Here is a 23,993-nt window from a genome sequence, read left to right as displayed (position 1 = left end):
TTCATCAGTTGTCACAGGATGCTGGTGACAGGACAGCAGTGACACTGAGGTGTTTCAAAACTCCAGCAGCACTGCTGCGTCTGATCCACTCAGACCAGCGCAGCGCACACTAACACAGCACCACCACATCAGTGTTACTGCAGAGCTGAGAATGATCCACCACCCAAATAGTACCTGCTCTGTGAGGGTCCAAGGGGGTCCTCACCACTGAAGAACAGGGTAAATGGGGGCTAACAAAGTATCTGATACCATGATATAGTGGGAAAACATGGTGATGTTGAATTTTATCAGTGCTGTCCATCTCCATTCAAAGCCTTCTCAGTTTTGCCTTTGCCAAAGTTACTGTTCTTTGCCTTTGTAGGGTCAGGTACCTGAAGTTTGTCAGTCCAGCAGCTCCCTAATCATCTGCCTCACTTCCTGCCCATCCCTTGAATTTAATGGGAGTTAAATGAGAGCTTATCCTTGATCAAGACATACAGAGCTCAGTCAAGGAGAGAGTTAGCGCCTGCAGATCCCTGATAATGTGGTGTGATCTGGCATGGCCAGTGCTGCACATTAGCACATGGGTTTGCAGCCCTCTGACAGCCGGGGACCACCAGGGGGTCCCGCAGGGAGGGTGTGGGGAGAGAGGGGATGGGTGGGGGGGTTGGCCAGGGAGAGGCACTCTCATAGTTAAATATGTGGGTCACTGTAGCTTCTACACAATGAATGTCTTGTTAATCCTGTAAAAAAACAACTGCATTTGATCAGTGAGTTTGAATTTGTTGATGTAAAAATGTCCCATGCAAATTAATGTGTGTTCAATCATTATTTAAGATGTACTAAAGTAAACATGGCACAAAGAAAGAATTCACTTTCTTTATTTCCAGTACAGTATATTATCTAAAGCTGTGTATATGCTGGCTAAAGATTGTTTGAAATTCATCAAATTCCAATCAACTGTTATAGTACTGCAGTGTCCCCTTTCACTGGCACCCTGGCCAAAAACATTGACAGTATGCAGGCGTGCATTGCTGGTCAGCCTGTGTCATTCTTGCAATATCTGCTGACGTGGCCGAGGGAGACGGCCTGCTCTTGCCATCTGGCTGGATGCAGTCTCCATAGCAACCGCCTTCTTCTCGCTGAAAGCCAAAGATGTCTGTCTTTACCTCCCCCATCCAACACTGTAAACAATGCCTGACCCTTAGACTGTCCGCCCTTTACTTTCTCTCTTCTCTTTCATCCCTCCATCCTTGCTCCACCCAGTGCAGTGACTCATTGGCTCCCAGACCCCTGCAGGAATGCGGTGGATAATGACTATTACAGACATTGGTTTTGAACTGCATTATAATAAACAGAAGATTGTGTTTAATAGGGCTCATTTAATTTGGTGCTTTGGATGGTTGCATTTTACTCATGTCTTACTAAATATGTGCCCATGTCTAAATATCTAAATGTGCATCTCAGGAATTGCGACAATGGCTACATATCTAGTTTACATGTAGGCAATAAATACATGAAAAAAAAACACAAACAGAAAACAGGTTTGATGTTAAGGACTTGATATTTAGCTAATCAGCAGTGAAATAAGCCCATAAAAGTGAAAGACAGGGCGTTGGATTCAGGTCCATGCCTCTGCAGTGGCCTCCAGAAAAAAAAGCCCTGACTCTGATTTTCCTTATTCAAAACCCACTCATGCTATTGGGGTGTGTAACTCCTCCCAGCGCTCCTCTAGCCAATCATTCGGCAAGTTGAGTGTGGCCACGCCCATCGCCCCTCCCTCATTCTCGGTCAACTGTTTCCTCCCAGTGTCTCCCATAGAGAGAGAAAGGATTACCGTTTATCACAGAAAACCGCCTTTGTTTTCCTTCGTGTAGGATTTATAATAAGCGGATACGACTCAGTCCTTTTGGGGATGTTGACGATACTTTAATTCCTGACAGAAATTCAAGTGAGTTCAGTGTTTCTTCACCGTTTTCCACGCTGCTTCATGTCAATTTAACCGTCTCGGTCTTCGTGGCTGAATGCGTAATGTATTCCTCTCATTCTTTGAGGGAAGAGGATGAATAATTCAGTGTATGTCGTCTGACGTTTGTGTTGGAGCGGCCAGGATACAGATAAAGCCTTGTTTTGGCACCGTTAAGTGTTGTAAATGTCCACAGCTGAGGTCCTCTTTTTCGCCAGCTTCTTGTTGGAGTTCTCCCGTTCCACCTTAAATGGTGCAGCAGTTATATTCTGACTCGTCAGCTGCTGCACCATTTAAGGTGGAAAATTCCAACAACAAGCTGGGGAATAGGAATCCAACTTCAGCCTCGTTGTAAATGAGGCCTCTCAGCTGGTCTCCCTGTGTTTTTGACAGGAAGGGGTGCTTATCTTTTTATGTTATTTCAAAACATAGGCTGTGCACAGGTCCTCCATCTCCACTTTGATGCACTATAGCTGTGGTTTGGGGATGCCAGCCTCTTTAGTCCAGATCTCTCTGCCCTGTCAGAGGAAGAGCAGTCTTCAACTGCACCAACAAGCAGGCTGCAGTTAGAAAAACCCAGCAGGGCTAGACCTGGTGTTAGATTTCTATGTGCATTGGCTGCTAAAAGGTCAAAGTATATACAAAATCCGTCTAAAAGCCTCATTCCTAATGTTAAACCGACCAGCACAAGTATTAATATTGTATTGTGGCCCTGTGAGTGGGCTTGATCTCCCTTCACCAGCCTGGAAACAGCTGGCACCAATTGGGGGGGGGTTTCTAGCAAATGCTCAGCTGTTCCTTAAACAGTGTTATTGTATTAGAGCGGAGTGATAAAAAATGTCATAAGCTGTGTGTCCTGTCATCTTCAATGGAGAATGAAAGCAGCTCAATTCACTGTCTTCATTCTTCTGGTTTTTTTTTTCCAGTTTGTGAAAAGAAAGGGTGGCCTGGCATTTTTCATCCTGCCTTTCTTTGCTTGTTACTTGGTTTTGTCAGGCCACTCAAGGGAAGTTTACATAGCAGTTCAGATTTAATTAAGATTCAACCATCAATGGATTTTGACTGTCTTTATACAGCTATTTGATGAAGTTTCGTGGCTTAAGTTTTGAGCCTCTCACTGTTTTATCGCTATCACAGAGTTGAACAGAGGTTTGAACACCCCGGGTCAAAGTAAGTGTTTTATTGATTTTCTGAAGTCAAATTATATATATTAAAAAATGTCTTTAAAGGGAACACACTTATATTTTCTATAAAAGTTAGTGCACAATGTTTTTATTTTTATTTATTTATTTTTTTGTGTGGAAACAAAACATAAAACGGGCCATAAAATCAGTACAGGCCACATTTTTTTTCCTCAAATATGTTAAATAAAATAAAGCAAATGGTACATGTGTTTTAAAATGTGTGCTCTCTGTAGAGGATATGTAACTTAATTCACTTAGAAAATTAAAAGCTTTTATCTTCACCAGAGGTACCCAAACTTTTCTGTACTTCACAGTCTCAGAAAAAACAATACTAAACTGTCACTGGGACAGAACGCCTCTTGTCACTGGGGTGGTTCCCTCAAGGATACATCCCAGTACCTTTAGTCAGGGAACATAATTACACCATAATCCATTGAAATTATGTTGTATTGACTCCACACCTCTTGTCTCCTCTCAAGGCTTTTATTTTATTGTTCTGTTTTAAAACATTAGGTTATGAAAAGGTACCAGTGTGTACTTTTCCACTGGGAAAAAAACATATTTAAGGTACACAATTAGACCTTAAAACCGCTGTTGTACCTTTGATGGAACATTTACATTGTTTGTACCTTGATGAACAAAAATGTACCTGCACAGAACCTTTATTTCTAACAGTGTACCTGACCTCACTCATATGAATTCTGGTCTGACAACATTTTACATGGAAAAGGTCTTTTACTAGGTAACTGAGGTTGGGATCAGAGCCTAGGAGGCACTAAATATTACAATGGGTAAAAATTCTAGTGCCCATTTTATAAACTTCAGACAAAAAACACAACATTATAAGGGATATTTCTGAAAATGTGTTTAATCAGTTTGCGTAACACATTTTTATAAAATCATTGTATCACTAACAGGAGATTATTGGCACAGACACTATTGTTCAACACAAGAATAGGTCAATTTAATGACCTCTAGTTGGCTCCTTGTGATGGAGCACATGTAGAGCACAGCTGAACTAGATGATAAGAATACCACATGCTTTAAACTGGTAATGGGTCAGGCTGATAATACAGCAAACTTAATGAAACCTTTGGTGATGCATCAAATTAAAGGGCTCACATCCTGCATCATTGTATTTTTCCTACCTGAGATCCACTTATAATGTTAGATTAGTTTTATGTACAGATATGTCATTTGGTTGTACATGATCATTTTACAACCTCTCTTTAAAAAAACAAGCTGTTTTTGTTACTATGCCTTTAAGACCAGTAAGCTCTGCTCTGATTGGCTGCACTGTATTGTGCTTTGTTCAAAAAGCATCATGGGCTGAAACACTTTATAACTTCATTGTGAATGGGTGAAGCTAAACTGCTGTACAAATCAGCTCTGCCAGTTTTCATAGAACCACAGTTAGGATGTATTTAGTTCTCTGTGCTATTTATGCTGTCAGATATGTTGGGGAGGGAAGCGTAAAGCTTAGACCTGCGACCCAGGATGAAGCCAAAGTAGCCTTCAGTAGGCAAGCATAACCGTAAACTGACCAGCACAAGCATTAGTATGTGGAACTCGCAGCATGAGGGAAGGACACGTTGACTTTATAGAACCAGGAAAATGTACAAGGTGAGACCCAAGTCGCTGTTGCAAAGAAATCAGTCAACTTTTTGATGCTATCAAGATTGTGACTATACTCCAGCATCAGCCTCTGAATGAACAGAAATGACCTGTATCTAATGTGCTAAATTGTACCTTGACGGATGAGAATCCCTGTTTCTGTTGATAAAATAGACAAAGAACTCATCTGTTTGATGCTTAAGAATACAATCTTGAAACAGTCGTTCAACAAGAAATTTTATATATGTGTGTGTATTTTATATTTTATATATGTGAAGTTACAAAGAGTGTTTCAGCCTGGGCTGTTTTTTGAAAGAGGCAGGATACAGGGCAGCCAATCAAAACAGAGCTCATTTTACATATATGGATTATTTTATCAAACTGTTTCAAAGTTGAAAATGCATTTTGGACTTCCAACTAAAATCCTTTTGCTTAGAGTAACCCTGTTACTGTTAACCCTGTAAATAAACCCATGTTTATTTTATTAAAAGAAATGATGGAACATTTTCATTTCTTGAAACTACTACTGAAATTTAACCAAATGTTTCGCTACTGACTGTTTCATTAGTGGCAATTGAGTCTGAGCATGAGTTAAAATCGCTAGCCAGTACATGACTAGTAAACATACACTATATTGCCAAAAGTATTCACTCATATGAAATTGAGTGACATCCCATTCTTAATCCATAGGGTTTAATATGATGTCGGCCCACCCTTTGCAGCTCTAACAGCTTCACCTGTTCTGGAAAGGCTTTCCACAAGGTTTAGGAGTGTGTTTATGGGAATTTCTGACCATTCTTCCAGAAGCACATTTGAGAGGTCAGACACTGATGTTGGACGACAAGGCCTGGCTCTCAGTCTCCGCTCTAATTCATCCAAAAGGTGTTCTATCAGGTTGAGCTCAGGGCTCTGTGCAGGCCAGTCAAGTTCTTCCAGACCAAACACACTCATCTATGTCTTTATGGACCTTGCTTTGTGCACTAGTGCACAGTCATGTTGGAACAGGAAGGGGCCATCCCCAAGTGTTCCCACAAAGTTAGGAGCATGAAATTGTCCAAAATGTGTTAGTCTGCTGTAGCATTAAGAGCTCCTTTCACTGGAACTAAGGGGCCGAGCCCAACTCCTGAAAAACAGCCCACACCATAATCCCCCCTCCACCAAACTTTACACTTGGCACAATGCAGTCAGACAAGCACCCTTCTGATGCAAGGCTTGGATGCAGCTGCTTGGCCATGGAAACCGATTCCATGAAGCTCTCTACACTGTTCTTGAGCTAATCTGAAAGCCACATGAAGTGTGGAGTTCTAGCGAGGAAATTTCATGACTTGACTTGTTGCACAGGTGGCGTCCTATCACAGTACCACGCTGGAATTCACTGAGCTCCTGAGAGCGATGTTTCACTAATGTTTGTATAAGCAGTGTGCAGGCCTAGGGGCTTGGTTTTATACACCTGTGGCCATGGAAGTGATTGGAACACATGAATTCAGTGATTTGAATGAGTGAGTGAATACTTTTGGCAATATAGTGTAGCTTTGAACACTTGTACACACATGAAATCATACTGTTTTTCATTAAAACAGAAAAAAAGTTTACATAACTGCAAAAAATATATTTTCTTTAGTGACAGTTCTTAATGTTCTACAATGATTTTCAGACTTTGGGGCACATTTACTTCAAAACAGTGAGATCTGCTCATCATGTGGCCATGAGGGACAGGGATGCAGTCTCACTTCCTGCTCTAAAACCCTAACTAAAAACCTTTGTGTTTTGGTATTGACATGAAAATGTAGGACATCCTGTTTAGAATAAATACAATTTTATTTAAAACAAACTCTTGGAAAGTCTAAATCTTTCAGCTTTACTTTAAAGAAAATTATTAAAACATTTACACATAATCTCACATGTTCATGATAAGCAGAAATGGCAGCCATGTTCACCATGTTCACGGTGACTTTAATCTGCAGACCCTGTAGCTCTGATGCTGCATGGTGAGAGGAGCTGTGATGTAAACTGTTATCTGGTGGCTGATATTCAGCAGTACTGAACAGCTGTAGAGGTAGCAGAGGGAGGCTGATCTGACAAGCCTAAGAAAGGTGTACATGAGCTGACCTTGGTTTATACTCGGTTCCCAAAATGATTCTTTGGAGTGATGCCATCAAACCACTTTTGGTTAGCTAAAGATCCTTTTAAGAATGTTTAAAGCACATCCTTTAAAGAAAAGTACAATCTTCATCACCGTTCTAGAGGAAATTGATATTCGGCTTTAGGTAGCACTACTAGTAGCTCAGTGTTATCTCTTCCATTAGTTTTCTAAAGCCGGGGTTATCCTACATGACTCTGTTTTAGCCCCGATTCTCAGTCTGGCTGAGTCTATGCTAGTTGGTTCTAGTTTGCAGATTTTTAGCTCACTCCACAGTTGGAGAGAGAACTGGCTCAGATTTTTGGTTCCCCGATCATGTTTCAGACCAGTTGGAGTTTATCAAACGCTTGATTTTTTTTTTTTTTTCAACCAGACCAGATTTCAAACCGATTTCAAACAGATCAAGAACTCAATCCGAACAGTTTCCTGCAACAGCCAATGAAAACAAAGGGTGCGAAACAGTGACAAGAAAGAAACAGTGAAAGAACAGTGGCAAACAAAAGCCACTTGTGGAGCGAAGCTTTTTAATGAGCCGAGTTCAAAGCATGAGCACAATCGAGTTTATGTAAGTTTAAAGCTCCACACTGATCACATTTTTACACCCATGAGCCTGTTGGGAAACACACATGTTTACCTGCCCTGCTGCGTCTTTACTGTGTAAAGCATGAACAGCAGAGAAATTAGTAGAAGCAAAGAATAATTTTGGCAATTTTGCAAAGATATAACATCACAATACTTCAATACATTTTCATGGTGCATGGTAAGTAACAATATCAGATGTCAGAAAAGATATAGATCGGAACAGAAAAAGGTTCCAGTTGTGCCACATCTGAAAAATATTATAAAAATATGAATGCAGTGATTTTTATTGTGTTTCACACACATCAAATTCCAGTACACTAAATCCAGTTAAACCGGACTAATTTAGCTTGTTCCTTAATGATTCATGCAGTCAATCAGAAATCTTTTTGTGCTGATGATATCTGACATATTGTGATGTAATTTATTAGAAGAACAATGTATATCATATTGACCAACCCTACACTGTTAGAAATAAAGGTTTTGCGCAGGTGCATTTTTCATTCGTCAAAATACAAACAGCGTAAATGTTCCCTCAAAGGTACAACAGTGGTTTTATGTAACTTCCATAGGTTTTTCCCAGGTGAAAAGTACCTAGTTGTACCATTTCATAACAAAGTTTTAAAACAGAACAGTAAAATAATATGCCTGGAGACGAGACAAGAGGTGTGGAGTCAATCAAACATCATTTCAATGGATTATGGTTCAGTTATGTTCCCTGACTAGAGGTACTGAGATGTACCCTTGAAGGTACCACCCCAGTGGCAGATTCACGCCCTTTTTTCTGAAAGTGTAGCGTGAGCCAGCATAAGTGCATATAGTGTACAGAACGTCTTTTCCTTTCTTCTACCTTCTTTAAAAAAGTGGTTCTTCAAGGGTTATTTAGTAAAGAGAATGAGTGTTCATGGTTCCATATAGAACCAAAGAAACCTTTCTTCAGCTTGATGGGGAATGTCCAGTAGGTGTTTATATATAGGACCTTTTTGAAAAGGGCTCTATACAGCACCAAAAAGCATTCTTCTCTTGTTTCAATGTCAAGCTTTACTCTTAAAAATGGTTCTTTGAGAGTTCTTTAGTAAAAAAATGGTTCTATATACTACCATGAACACTCAAAGAACCATTTTCATGATTAAGGGTTCTTCGCATAATGAAAGAGTTCTTCAGATTGATGGACAATGTCCAACAGAGTCAAGCTTGTTAGAATAGAAGAACCCTTTTTGGTGCTGTATAGAACACTTTTCGGACAGGTTCTGTATAGATCTACAGCACATTATCCATCAATCTGAAGAACTATTTCATGATGTGAAGTACATTGTAATAATGCGAATAAAATAAGAGCCATTTTCTTTAATTGAATTTAAGGTGTTGCAATGGTACCTCAGTGGTTTATATAGAACCATCTACCAAGGTATTATATAGAACCATATTCAGCACATTCTCCCATTTCATGATGCTAAGAACCCATTAATCATGCATATGATTCTTTGAATATTCATGGTTCTATATAGAACCATTTTATTCACTAAAGAACCCTTGAAATATCTTTAAAGTTGCACTTTAATTGAAGTGAAGGTGTTGCAATGGTTCCTCGGTGGTTTAATTAAACCTAACCCGTAGTTCAAGGGCACATGTGCTGGAGTCGCTCGGCCTCTGTGGTTGTGCTCTGTTATTAATCATCATCACATGAGGCTGAGAGGCAGCAGAGTGAATCCTTTAGTCAGGCTGAATAATTAGTATGCCTTGTACATTAAATCCAACTCAGGCATGTGGAAATCAGAAAAGGCGTGTGACAGGCCTGCTGCAGGTAAATCGATGAGTGCCTCTTTAAGTGGCAGCTGGTGCAGCATGACGCTCTCTGAGTCGACAGCAGAATCTGGGCGATGCCCAGTAGAGTGGAATATTTTGACCTTGCAGAAATGTACTGTGTTTTCGGGTGTGCACTTGGAACTGTGCTTGCCGTAACATGTAACACACAGATTTTGCTGGGCATCAGCTCAGATTACTATCCATCATTTTTGTAATTTTCTTGTCAGATTCTGAGAGTTTCTCTCCTTTCATGCTTCTACAGTTAGGCCTATATATAAGCCTGTGTCTATTTGAAATAAAAACTCTGCATATTCATGCACCATGCCACTGCATATAGTTTGCAGCATTCAGATGTCCAAATATGCAGATTAGGTGTTATAACATTAATAAGGTATACAGCAGTATTTAAAAATCACGACGTCTCAATTTTCTATTCCACATTGGCCAAATAAAAACATTCCACCTAATTTTTCCATAATTTACAAGTTTGGCAATAAATGGTGCTGAATAAAAGATTGGAAAATTTTGAGCTAAGAAAACAGAAAAACTATGCAGGATAGCAGCTCAGCGGCGTCACCACAGAACGGGTTCAGTTTCGACGTTTATACAAGTTCCTCGACTTTACACTTATATTACACAAATATTCTCTAAACGGTCTCAATTTAGCATTAGTTAGCTGGAACCAAGCCTGTGTTTTGGTGTGAGGCATGTTTGGCCATCTCACTAAGCTCTTGTTAGCTTAGCCAACATGCAACTGCCCCAAACACCACAGAAGAAACTCAGTTTTGGCTTTCGGTCAGTCCACCAGGCACTGGACTTCTGCTTTATTGGACATTAGCATTTCTTATCAAACCTTGCTTCAGCAGAGCTCCACATCGTCAGAAACAATCCTGTACTGTAGTGTGTGGTGCAATTTTGGTCTGTGGCCTGCTCAGGTTTAATGACTTGACTTCCTCAAATGTCGGTGCTTTTGGGGCAGTCGTGTCCTGGAGGTTAGGGAACTGGCCCTGTTTCCCCGTTTGTGGGATCAAAAAAGTATCACTTAACTTTATTTAGGTAAGCAGAACTGTTATCATGCTAGCTAAGCTAATGCTAACCAACTGCTTTCTCCTAGTTAGCAGCATTGTTTAATGTTCATCAATTGTTAGATTGATTGATATTAATTGAATCGTGACTTGAAATTCACTGTCTTGTCCGTTCACTTATTTGGTGAACTAAACCTTTTAATTATTTTTGAGTTTGAAATAATGGAGGAAGAGGCAGCACAAAAATGACATGCATGCTTTTATGTCACTTAAACTGTTGTTGCTGTCTGCCCTCTACCCCATTCATCTTTGGTCAGTTTCTGACCACAGGACCACTGTTAACCAGAAATTGTTAGGATGGCACTGATGGTCATGGTATCAGGCAGAGAAACCCTTCCTTTGTAGCCCCACATTGCTGGTGTACACTTAGAAACTTAAGATCATCCGTTGATGCACAGTTGGCAATATCTTTTCTCTAGCTCTTCATCAATGGTCAGTTTCTGATCACAGAGCTGGTATTTTTGGCCGGTGGACCACTCTCAAGTGCAGCGACGCTCGTGTGTAAAAACGTCTACGACGCTGCCTCATCACAAAATAATGTTAAAATGTTGTTTTTCTTACATCAGTATATCAGTAATCATTACAACACAGATACTATGACGTTCATGGAAAGCATTGCTCTTACGAAGCTCCCAAAGCTAATTGTCTGCAAATGGCGACCCCTTGTGGAGGATCTTCAGCCTGCTAAATGTGAATGACTGACTTGCTCACTTATTGACTGATTGACTGACTGACTTACTGACAGACTTAGATACTGACCTTTTTGAGTGCCAGTGCACACTTTGTTCTACTACACTGTACAATTGGACATTTTACTTAAGAATAGGTTTTTAAAACTTTGAGTAATTATTTAATAGACTATAAAAAGCACATTGTTGTCCTGTTAACTTATTATTTTAAAGTCCAATAACTCAAAATTGACTTACTTTTCCAGCTGTATCATAGACAGCAGGCTAAACTTTTACAGTGTCGTCTTGTATGGTATGGACAAAATGTTAGTGCTGCTGCATATTGTGATACCATCGTGTCTTGCAATGTATTTAAAATGGCTTGGTGCATATGAGATTTTTAAAGGTTGCCCTGCAATATTTGGACCAAAATAACAGACTTTATTTGGATTACATAGGGGCCACAGGTCTTATACACTGTAATTGCTGTAATTTTTTTGCTTTCCAATCAAGGAGAAGCACACCTGAGCCCACTTGTCTAATCGGTTGGTCTCAGTTTTCAAACAGTTGAATAAGGTGCTCCTGCATGGCTGGAATAAAAAAAAATTGCAGCCATCTCAGTCTTTTTCAGATCAGATTGCTGACCCCTGGGTTGCATGAATACCTTGATTAATGTAAACACCCACATAAATACTCACCAGCCCTGTTTGGTCAGGATGCTCAAAGTATAAGAATGCTGTGATTGGTTAGAGAGCTCATTTTCATATTGCAGCCTTCGGCAATATCAGTAATGCAGAAGTCAGTCTCACAATAAGGATTAGTAAACAGCATATCGTGTGTCCCTAACTGAATGCATTAATTAATTTGTTTGACTCTATACCGCAGCCAAATTATGCTTTTGATCAACATTTTGTGCACATTGCAGCCTTGTTATACAGTACAGTATGATTGATAAGATGCCCATGAATAATTGTTCTGTAAACAGCAGGACTTGGTGGAAGAGCCTGGAATTAACAAGCAGTAACAAATGCACCCGTCTGCTTTTAAGGACAACAGAGCTCTGAGGTGGACCAGAGATGAGCGTGAGTGATAATAAATAGGCTGAAATGAAGCCAAGCACCTCCTGTTGGACTGGCTATCGAGGCCACAGCAGCATGCCAGCACTCACGGCAGTGCAGACTAGGAGGAAACCTAATTTATCCGTTCACAGGAGAGGAGACTAGAAAGATACAGCATTACTTTGTCTTCCTTTTATCGTTTGCGTCAAAACAAAATAGCAGACTGGGCTTTCATTCATTTTCTTTCATTTGACCAGGCATTCACTTTTTTTGGATTACTTTCCTGTTTTGAAATTTATATAGATGGATAGATGGATGGATAGATAGATAGATAGATAGATGGATGGATGGATGGATGGATGGATGGATGGATGGATGGATGGATAGATAGATTATCTTTACAATTCACAGACCATATGTTCAGAAACTATGTCAGCACGACAGATTGTTATTCACCTTACATTCTAAATTTAGAATTTGCAATGTATACAGTCAAGCAGCATGAATCTTTATCATCTCTCTATATATTTTCTATAGAAATTCCACACATATTTGTCTTCATTAAATTTTAATCCCATGATCTTTTGGTCATCCACTCTTATCTTATCTGTTGCCGTGCCAGAGCCAGTTTAAGAGGAGCCTGGCACTTTCTATTTCTCATGTTCTATCTAAAACATGCCTGGAGAATGGCAGAGGGAGGTCCTCAATGACAGGGTGGTGAATGGTGCTAAAGAGCTAAAAACGAAAAGTTAAAATAGTTTTTAACCATTTGTCCAGGACTTTCTTTTAATTTTAGAAAGTAGAAGGGTGTATTTCACTAAAAAGCAAAGAAAACATACAACCTCAATTCCAGTGAAGTTGGGCGTGGTGTAAAACATAAATAAAAACAGAATTCGATGATTTGCAAATCCTTTTCAACCTATATTCAATTGAATACACTACAAAGTCAAGATATTTAATGTTCAAACAGATAAACTTTATTGTTTTTTGCAAATATTCACTCATTTTTACTTTGATGCCTGCAACACATTCCAAAGAAGTTGGGACAGGGGCAACAAAAGACTGGGGAAGTTGAGGAATGCTCAAAAAACACCTGTTTGGAACATTCCAAAGGTGAGCAGGTTAATTGGAAACAGGTGAGTGTCATGATTGGGTATAAAGGGAGCATCACTGAAAGGCTCAGTCGTTCACAAGCAAAGAAAGGGTGAGGTTCACCATTTTGTGAACAACTGCGTGTCCAACAGTTTAAGATCAACATTTCTCAACGTGTAATTGCAAGGAATTTAGGGATTTCATCATCTACAGTCCATAATATCATCAAAAGATTCAGAGAATCTGGAGAAATCCCTGCAAGTAAGCGGCAAGGCAGAAAACCAGCATTGAATGCCCGTGACCTTCGATCCCTCAGGCGGCACTGCATTAAAAACCGACATCATTCTGTAATGGATATTAACCACATGGGCTCAGGAACACTTCAGAAGACCACTGTCAGTGAACACAGTTCGTCGCTCCATCTACAAGTGCAAGTTAAAACTCCTTAATGCAAAGCGAAAGGCATATATCAACACCACCCAGAAACGCCGCCGGCTTCTCTGGGCTTGAGTTCATCTGAGATGGACTGACGCAGAGTGGAAAAGTGTCCTGTGGTCTGACGAGTCCACATTTCAAATTGTTTTTAGAAATCATGGACGTCATGTCCTCTGGGCCAAAGAGGAAAAGGACTGTCCGGATTGTTATCAGCGCAAAGTTCAAAAGCCAGCATCTCTGATGGTGTGGGGGGGTGTTAGTGCCCATGACATGGGTAACTTGCACATCTGTGAAGGCACCATTAATGCTGAAAGGTACATACAGGTGTTGGAGCAACATATGCTGCCATCCAAGCATCGCCTTTTTAAGGGACGTCCTGCTTATTTCAGCAAGACAATGCCAAGCCACTTTCTGCACGTGTTACAACAGCATGGCTTCATGTTAAGAGTGTAGGTACTCAACTGGCCTGCCTGCAGTCCAGACCTGTCTCCCATTGAAAATGTGTGGCACATTATGAAGCGCAAAATACGACAACGGAGTCCCCGGACTGTTGAGCAACTGAAGTTGTACATCAAGCAAGAATGGGAAAGAATTCCACCTACAAAGCTTCAACAATTACTGTCCTCAGTTCCCAAACGTTTATTGAGTGTTGTTAAAAGGAAAGGTGATGTAACACAGTGCTAAACATGCCACTGTCCTAACTTATTTGGAACGTGTTGCAGGCATCAAATTCAAAGTGAGTGAATATTTGCAAAAAACAATAAAGTTTATCCATTTGAATATAAATATATATTACTGCTGGCCTTACTGCTGCTGACTGCTGATTGGTTGGCATTACTGCTATTGACTGGTGGGCATTACTGCTGTTGATTGCTAACTGTTTTCTGTTTAGTACATTACTGTTACTGAGTGCTGATTGGCTGGCATTACTGATACTGAGTACTGATTGATTGGCATTACTGTTACTGAGTGTTGACTGGTTGGCATTAGTGCTACTGACTGATGACTGTTGGTCAGCGGAGCAGCTCATCGACTGAGTGAGGCCATTCCCGCTCACTGACATGAACATACATTAGGAATGTGAATGCGTTCTTCTGTAGAAAGCAGGTTTAATGATTTACACACTATGATTTTGCTCAGTTGTGCTATATTAATGCATTCATTTTGGACTTGTTCTCACTCAGTCTCAGTTCCTCTCTCTCCATGTTCCCTGGCTTTGCATCCATTGTACATTAAAGCTGATCACAATCACCATGTTTTCTTTTTTTTCAGCTTGAAGAACAGAGAGAGAGCTCAGTTGCTTAGAGACGTGATATAATTGCTGCTGAAAGACTTGCTTTCTCTGCTGGAGTCATTTATCTTTGAAATACTGAAATGCCAGTGCCCACTGACTTACTCACCTGGATTGGACACTCACTGGCCTAGTGGCTGATATGTCACCTTTGACATCTCCAGCCATTTACGACGTGAGGCTCAGCTCAGACCCAAACCTGAATCCCAATCATAGAATGAGATTTTGTCCCTTTGATCAGTGATGATGTTTTTGATGTCCAGTTTTTCCTTTTCTTTATTTATTTTTTTATTATTTTTTTAAATGTTGCTAACAAGTAATGCAAGCTTATATGGCACCAAGTAGCATGGTGTAAAACGCATGCCAAAATCATCACAACTGCCTCACAGCACATTAGTTATCAAGTAATCTCAAGGAAGCTTGTGGCTTCTGACAGTGACAAATGGTACTGTGCAAAAGTCCGAGCCCATCCCTGTATTTTATTTCCAGTCAAGTAAGCTATTAGGTATGTTTATAAGAAGTTATTCTCTGGTCAGGAAGTCTGAAAGGATGTGTAACTGTCAAGAAGCTGATTCTGAGAAAGGGAAACAGACAAAAAAAGAGCATTTGCAAATCTAACAGAGAAGCTGCTGGTGTTCTCAGAACAATGCACTGACCACCCCAGAGTCCAGACCTCAACATCCCTGAATGTGTTTGGCATTACTTTCGACCAACTTCTGAGACTGAACTTTGGAGGAAAATGAGTTTCCGGATAAGAACATAAACTGTAATAAAGGCAGAGAGTGGACACTTAAAATCAGGAGCAGCCATCTTGCAGCCCATTACTACCCATTACTGTGTAATACTGATTATTGCAAAATATAATTTTAATATAATCTTAGAATAAAAAAATAGAAAAAAAAGAAAATATAAGAATAATACTAAATACAGTCGTAAAAAGTACAGTTATATACTCTAGAAAGGAGCATTTACACCAAAGTATTCTGAATGACTTTGTTAACATCTTAACCATTTAATTATGCAGATATTTTGAAAAGTCCATAGAATTATGCTTCACGCAGTGCTTTGGGGGCATTACATCTAGATTCTAAAGCAATATAGACTAAATCACAAGCGATGCATGACGACTGACAAGTTAATATTCCGACCTGTACATGTTTAATCTATTTCAGCAGCAGATTGAGTACTGTTGTGGATAATAATTCTGACATCATTTGGCATGATTTTAAAATACAGTACTGCAAATTTGTTGTCATACAGGTATATTAAATAAGCAGCAGCTTGTATGCGTCACTGCAGAGTGGACTGCTGTGTCTCTGTGGACATTGCTGGCCTCTAAATGCAGCTTACATAAAGCTCAGCATGTGGAGTTCAGCTAGGCTGCATGAGATGAATCAGTGCACATGCCTCGAACGCTTCTGAGGAGCTGTGAGAAAGATACATTCAGATTTCAACATAGCAAATGATCCAGATAGATGGGAAGCTTTGTTTATTATGTTGCCTTTGTGCTTTTATCATCACAGAAAAATGCAGACTGTGCAGTCAGGATTGAGTACCAGCCAATATGTCACACACTTTATTGCTAAGCAGTTAAAGGCTGGACAATAGAATTCATGCAAATGATGTGATCTGTGGGCCCCTATCAGCCCAGGCAGACTTCGTTAGAGGGGGTGTAGGCAGGCTATGGGGTGTTTACAGCCCACGGTAGAGGATAATGGAGCAGTTAGTCTGTGGAAGATTACCCCCAGCCTGATGTTTTCTCTGAATGTTAGCCTGCGTGGCAATCTGATTAAACACCATGCTGGTGGGAGAGCTCTTATTATGACAGCTTATTAGTGGAAAAAGATTGAGGGACAGCTTCTATATAAAGCCAAGAAATCTTTATATACCATCACAATTACCTCCTTCATTGTAGGCTGTGTGCTTTTAAGTCATTTATAAGCAGAATAAAAGGTCTGTTGAGCTGAATGTGAAATGAGTTGTACTTTGTTTTTGCTTGACGTTTATGTTTGTTCAGTGATTTGCTGGAAAGAAGCTGGAGTTGCAGATGCTGCAGAATAATCTGAGTCCACCCACCCAGTCAGCAGTTGTTTAGATAACTGCTATGGATAAGGGAGCACAGTGTTCTACATCTAGGCTACATGTTTTCTGCAGTGCAGTGCAGTAGGGCTTCTTACTTAGTGAAAATCATATTTATCCACCTCAACATCCCACATTCATCGTGGTTTTAAATGCTTACACAGCAATTGAACAGGAAACTAAATGCTGGCTGAGAAGCAATGCGTCTACATATTAAACTTCAGAAAAACAGTGCGTCCTTTGCAATCTTCTGTATCCTGCTTCCTTGATTTGACACAATTCGCAATTTTATATGGTTTTCATGCTTTAATTCATCAGTACACTCTTACTACAAGACACTGGGAATCCCTGTGGTGTCAGCCAATCCTGAGTGTTGGCTCAGCTACAGATCTACAGGCTAATAAATATAAGCAAATACAAAAAGAGTGTGAAACAGAGGTTCTTTATTCAGCATAAAATGGTCACCACAGACATTTTTGTAATGTTTTCAGAAAAAAAAGAGATTAAAATGTCTTAATTCATGTTTTAAACAATAATGTTTTAATTATTTTGGGGGGCAGTCATGGGCTGGAGGTAAGGGAATCAGCCCTGTGACTGGAAGGTCGCTGGTTCGATCCTCTGAACCGACAGTCTGTGACTAAGGTGCCCTTGAGTAAGATACCCAACCCCCAACTGTGCTGCGAATAGGGCTGCCCACCTTTTCGGGCAAGTGTGCGTCTTCACTAGTGTGTATGTGGCGTTTCACTGCATGGATGGGTTAGATTGCAGAGCTGAAATCTCCCTATTGTGGGACTAATAAGGATCTCAATCTTAAAAAGGGAAGTTTCCAGATAACCTTGCCAGCTTTAGGTTTTATCTTATCATCCTCCTCATCTGTTCTCTACATTGTAGTGGCAACTATGGTTGTATGGTTATAATAAGATCTATAGCTTCCTTGCAGTAACAAAAAAGCATTTCAAAACAGCCCATCCTGAAAAATCCACCCCAAAGAAATTGCACCTTTCTCCTGTCTATAGGATACATCAGAAGGGTGGTTGAAGCTGGACAATTCTCATTGTAGAGACTACTCCCACTTCAGGATGTGAGCAAACTTGTTTCCAACAAGCTAACAATGGTTACGTTTTTTATTTTGACCAGAGTCCCTGTTAAGTGTGACCCCATTACGGGTGCATGATGCATGAATCTGTGTCAGAGCTTTCACACAAATACAGTATATGGTGCAGAAAGACTAGATTAAGAATTTGTTATAGTACAAATCTAACAGAATTCTGGACTCAGAGGTTTTTATCTAAAATTATCTACAACCAATATGAAACATTGGAGAATTTTATAGATTTTAAGGTGCTGAAATGTCTGATAACTGATCATTTTGGACAATTTAATTTTATTTTTACATTTTAGAATATGAATTAAAAAAAAACCCCAAAGCCATTTAGTTTGATTAGGTTTACAGGGAAAACAGCACAAGGCATGTAGATGGAGTATTATGACCAGTTCATAACACAACAGTGGCAGAACATCAGATTTGTAGTGCTTATCATCTCAGTGGTACATCGAGACCCCTAGAATGATCTGTGGAAAGAACCCTTACTTCAGAATGAAATGGAGTGGAATCTAATTGGTTGAAAAGCTCCTTTACTGTACAAGTGATTCTGCACTCCGTCTGCCATCTGTCAGCTTCTCTGTCACACCTGTGCAGCTAGAATTAAATAACAAGCTTGTGTGTGAAATCTCATTTGGCTGAAGAGTTTAAGAGGTGCTGGTAGTTCAGGCGGTGCTGTGGCTTAGAAGGCGCGAGTGTTTGGGTTGAGAGTGTGTAGCGATGATGTCATTTTCACTGTGAGTGGGCCTGTGATCCAGACAGTTTAGCAGAGCTCTAACCACAGGGGGTCATTAAGCTGATCAGCAGTGTGAGAATGAGTGCTGGAGAGAATAGCAGGCCTCATCTTAATGGCTCATTCTAGCAAAACATCCAAATTTTTAATCTGCTTATAGGAGTTTCTGGTGTTACCGATAGTCATTGGTGTTCCATGTAAGAAAGGTGACACCAGAGACTAATAATGAAAAATGAATAATGAAACATGCATTTTACAAAATGGCTGCTACAGAGCATCAAACCACGTGTCAATCTTGGAATATCAAAAATATGTAATTTAATCCATTTGTGTTCTATTTTTTTCACAATTACCCAAGAATAAAGGAGGTCACACCAGTGACGTCAGCTAAAAACTTCATATAAAATCATGAAGTAAATAAGACATTTTCTGATAACTAAAACAACCAGCGGACTTTCTTCATAGGTCCTCAGAAAATAAGTACAAGGAAGTCAAGTGATGTCATCCGTGTGATTTTTATTTCAAAGTGATTTTTTTATGCAGTAACATATACACACAGTAATTTAAAGTGGTTTGATGTGAAGTAGTACACTGTAGAGAAACCTACTGGCTCTGATGTCTTTACAGTGATGGTGATAGGAACCAGGGGTTATAATGTCTACAACACAAATATAGGCATTTTATTTACTGTCCAAAACCACCAGCTCTGCATGTACCTCTCCACCATTAATTTACTTAGAAAATTATAATTCAGTTCAAAATATAATCACAGAACCTTCACAAAAGAATGCCACAGGCACCATGCAGCATAGTCATAACCATTTTTATTTGTGTAATAGCTTTCTTTGATAGATTTTGAATCATTAAACTCTTCAGACGGCTGGTTCCTATCACCACCACTGTGAAAAAAGTTTTACTAGAGTGGAGCTTTTCACATCAGACCACCCCCAATAATTTAACTGTTAAATAATGCAGAAATTTGATGGATTGGTGAAATTTTGGTGGAACCCCCTTTAATTGAACTGGAATAAATTCTAATAAATTAATCTTTTGAAATAAAGTCTTTCAACGATTTCAGTACAATTTATTAGGGAAAAATGAAAGCCTAAACAAACATCATGAAAATAATTAAAACACTGAGGTAATTTTTTTTTTTTTTTTTTTTTTTTTTAAATCATGTATAACTGGTTTTATCCATTAGGCTGTTTCCTTTATGTTCTTCTGGTTCTTCAAGGGTTCTTTAAATACATTGATTATATATCGAACTGTGAACATTCAAGGAACCATTACAATACATAGATGCTTCTTTGTGTGGTTGCTTGAGTCTTCTCTATGATGGACCTGATGGATATGGTTATTTAAAGAACTTTCTGTCTCTGTCTGGAGTTCTTTTAAGTACATGCATTCCATTCGGAACTGTTCTTCTCTCAGAACTGTGTCGCCCACACAGATACAAGAGGCCTTTTCCTCTCAGCTGTGTAGGTGAAAAAAAATAGAACAACCTAGAACAGCAGTGTTAACTTTATATAGAGCTGCTGTAGTGAGCATGGTGTTTTAGAACATCTATGAAAACAACCTCTAAATGATGGGCATCTCGGGGGGCCACTGTGATGGAGATACCAACATCAACAGAGTTCATTTTCATAGTGTCCTACTTTTCTTAAAGATAGATTTAAGAAATGCTGATCGACAGATGGATTTAACAAATGCTAATGGATGTATGGATGGGGTTAAATGCAGATAGATGGATGGAGTTCAGAAATACTGATGGATGGATGGATGGATGGATGGAGTTAAGAAATACTGATGGAAGGAGTTTAGAAATCCATTCTAAACTCACTCTAAATCCATTCTGCTGATGGATGGATGGGTGGATGGATGGATGGATGGATGGATGGATTTAAGAAATGCTGATAGATGGAAGGATGGATGGATTTAAATGCAGATAGATGGATGGATTTAAGGAATGCTGATGGATGGATGGATTTAAGAAATGCTGACGGATGGATGGATTTAAGAAATGCTGACGGATGGATGGATTTAAGAAATGCTGACGGATGGATGTATGGATGGAGTTAAGAAATGCTGATGGATGGATGGATGGAGTTAAGAAATGCTGATGGATGGAAGGATAAATGGATTTAAATGCTGACGGATGGATGGATTTAAGAAATGCTGACGGATGGATGGATTTAAGAATGGCTGACGGCTGGATGGATTTAAGAAATGTTGATGGATGGATGGATTTAAGAAATGCTGACGGATGGATGGATTTAAGAAAGGCTGACGGATGGATGGATTTAAGAAAGGCTGACGGATGGATGGATTTAAGAAATGCTGATGGATGGATGGATTTAAGAAATGCTGATGGATGGATGGATGGATGGATGGATGGATGGATGGATTTAAGAAATGCTGATGGATGGATGGATTTAAGAAATGCTGACGGATGGATGGATTTAAGAAATGCTGATGGATGGATGGATTTAAGAAATGTGGATGGATGGATGGATTTAAGAAATGCTGACGGATGTATGGATTTAAGAAATGCTGACGGATGGATTTAAGAAATGTGGATGGATGGATGGATTTAAGAAATGCTGACGGATGGATGGATTTAAGAAATGCTGACGGATGGATGGATTTAAGAAATGCTGACGGATAGATGGATTTATGAAATGTGGATGGATGGATGGATTTAAGAAATGCTAATGGATGGATGTATTTAAGAAATGCTGATGGATGGATGGATGGATGTATTTAAGAAATGCTGATGGATGGATGGATGGATGGATGGATTTAAGAAATGCTGATGGTTGGATGGATGGATGGATTTAAGAAATGTTAATGGATGGATGGATTTAAGAAATGCTGATAGATGGATGGATGGAGTTAAGAAATGCTGATGGATGGACGGATGGAGTTAAGAAATGCTGATGGATGGACGGAGTTAAGAAATGCTGATGGATGGACGGAGTTAAGAAATGCTGATGGATGGATGGACAAATGGATTTAAATGCAGACAGATGGATGAATTTAAGAAATGCTGATGGATGGATGGATGGATGGATGGATGGATGGATGGATTTAAGAAATGCTGATAGATGGAAGGATGGATGGATTTAAATGCAGATAGATGGATGGATTTAAGTAATGCTGATGGATGGATGGATTTAAGAAATGCTGACGGATGGATGGATTTAAGAAATGCTGACGGATGGATGGATTTAAGAAAGGCTGACGGATGGATGGATTTAAGAAATGCTGATGGATGGATGGATTTAAGAAATGCTGATGGATGGATGGATTTAAGAAATGCTGACGGATGGATGGATTTAAGAAATGCTGACGGATGGATGGATTTAAGAAATGCTGACGGATGGATGGATTTAAGAAATGCTGACGGATGGATGGATTTAAGAAATGTGGATGGATGGATTTAAGAAATGCTGACAGATGGATGGATTTAAGAAATGCTGACAGATGGATGGATTTAAGAAATGCGGATGGATGGATTTAAGAAATGCTGACGGATGGATGGATTTAAGATATGTGGATGGATGGATGGATTTAAGAAAAGCTGATGGATGGATGGATGGATGGGGTTAAATGCTTATAGATGGATGGAGTTCAGAAATACTGATGGATGGATGGATGGATGGATGGATGGATGGATGGATGGCTTTAAGAAATGCTGATGGATGGATGGCTTTAAGAAATGCTGATGGATGGATGGATGGATGGATTTAAGAAATGCTGATGGATGGATGGATGGATGGATGGATGGATGGATGGATGGATGGATTTAAGAAATGCTGATGGATGGATGGATTTAAGAAATGCTGATGGATGGATGGATGGATGGATGGATGGATTTAAGAAATCCAGTTTTTTCAGATTTTTACCTTCCTAAAAATTTTTTTCTTAAATGTGTTCTTGAAAAAGGTCCTAAGAAAACATCGGATCTGTGACGTTCTTTAACTGCAGAAAATATTGGTGATTATCGGATTCTTCTTAAAAACTAAGTTGGTGGGTTTTAAGAAGAGGTTTCTTCTTAAGAACAATTGTTGAATGAGGCCCATTGAGCTCGTCATGTTTATTTAACCATTTTAGCCATTAGAAGATGGCAAATTATGGCTGTGAAGGGATGAGCATGGTCAGCAACAATTCTCAAATAGGCTGTAGCAATCAAATAATGATTGCTAGGTGTTGTTGGGTCCAAAGTGTGGCAAGAAAACATTCCCCACACCGCTACGCCACCTCCACCAGCCTGGACTGTTGATTCAAGGCAGGTTGGGTCCATGGATTCATGCTGTTGGCACCAAACTGTGACCCAACCATTTGCTCTGTGGCCACACCGTTGGTTGATTAGATAAGTGGGTGAATCAGTAGGTATATCGGTGGTCCTATAATAAAGTTCTCTGCTGTATACATACATAGATACACTGACAGAAACTTTAATCTTAAAGGAAATTGAAGGGTTACAGTAGGAACCACAACAATAAAAAATAAACCACATCACTTGGTTTCAGTTTTCAGAGAGAGTGAGGGGGGAACCTGAAGGCGTGGGTTTAGGCTTCCTGTGTCTGATGTCATGTCAGTGTTCAGCTGCTCCCATTCAGAAGGCATGTGTGAGGCGCAGAAGGGGGGGAAGAGAGAGAGTGAGTGAGTGTGTGAAAGAGAGTTCTATATCTTTCTCTTATTTATGTTTACATGTTTACTGTCAGCTGCTTTGTCAGTAGTGTATCTTCTTACATTCATCCCAACAAAGCTCCATTGAACTAAATCAAGAGAGATATGGATTTGGGGCTGAGGGAGTGAGAGAAAGAACAAAATTGGGGTGGGAGGGGGGGCGAGAGTAAATGAGAGTGTGAGCCGACTGCAGTGTGGATTTGGTCACTGGGCTGGTCGGTGTGGGCAGGAGCCCCAACAATGAGGCTTGAGAAAATGCAAAATTCTGTGTAACGCTGTGAGACGGCCTGCGTGGCTGATCTTTACAATGTTTTTATTGCGCGTGTGCGTGTGTGACAGAGTGCTGGCTGTATTGTGTTTCAGTGATTTGGCTCTCAGGTTGACAAATCAGAAATATTTTCTTTCTTGCTTGCTTCCTTTCTCTCTTTCTTTCTTTTTCTCTTCCTCTCTGTTCCCTGTTTGCACACACAGACAGGTGTTTCTCCCTCTC

General features: G+C 39.8%; 1 protein-coding gene across 2 annotated transcripts in view; it reads left to right on the top strand.

Moving 5' to 3' along the window:
* Positions 1–1,556: 1,556 nt before the first annotated feature.
* trim3a (tripartite motif containing 3a) overlaps positions 1,557–23,993 on the top strand; it is a 54,526-nt gene continuing 32,089 nt past the window's right edge. For both annotated transcript variants that reach the window (XM_017708602.2, XM_017708600.2), the window contains exon 1: positions 1,557–1,930. The gene's annotated coding sequence lies outside the window, so the exon portion shown is untranslated. The remainder of the gene's footprint in view (positions 1,931–23,993) is intronic.

Source organism: Pygocentrus nattereri, chromosome 17 (genome assembly GCF_015220715.1).
Source record: "Pygocentrus nattereri isolate fPygNat1 chromosome 17, fPygNat1.pri, whole genome shotgun sequence".
NCBI lineage: Eukaryota > Metazoa > Chordata > Actinopteri > Characiformes > Serrasalmidae > Pygocentrus > Pygocentrus nattereri.
This window is presented reverse-complemented; position numbering and strand designations above follow the sequence as displayed.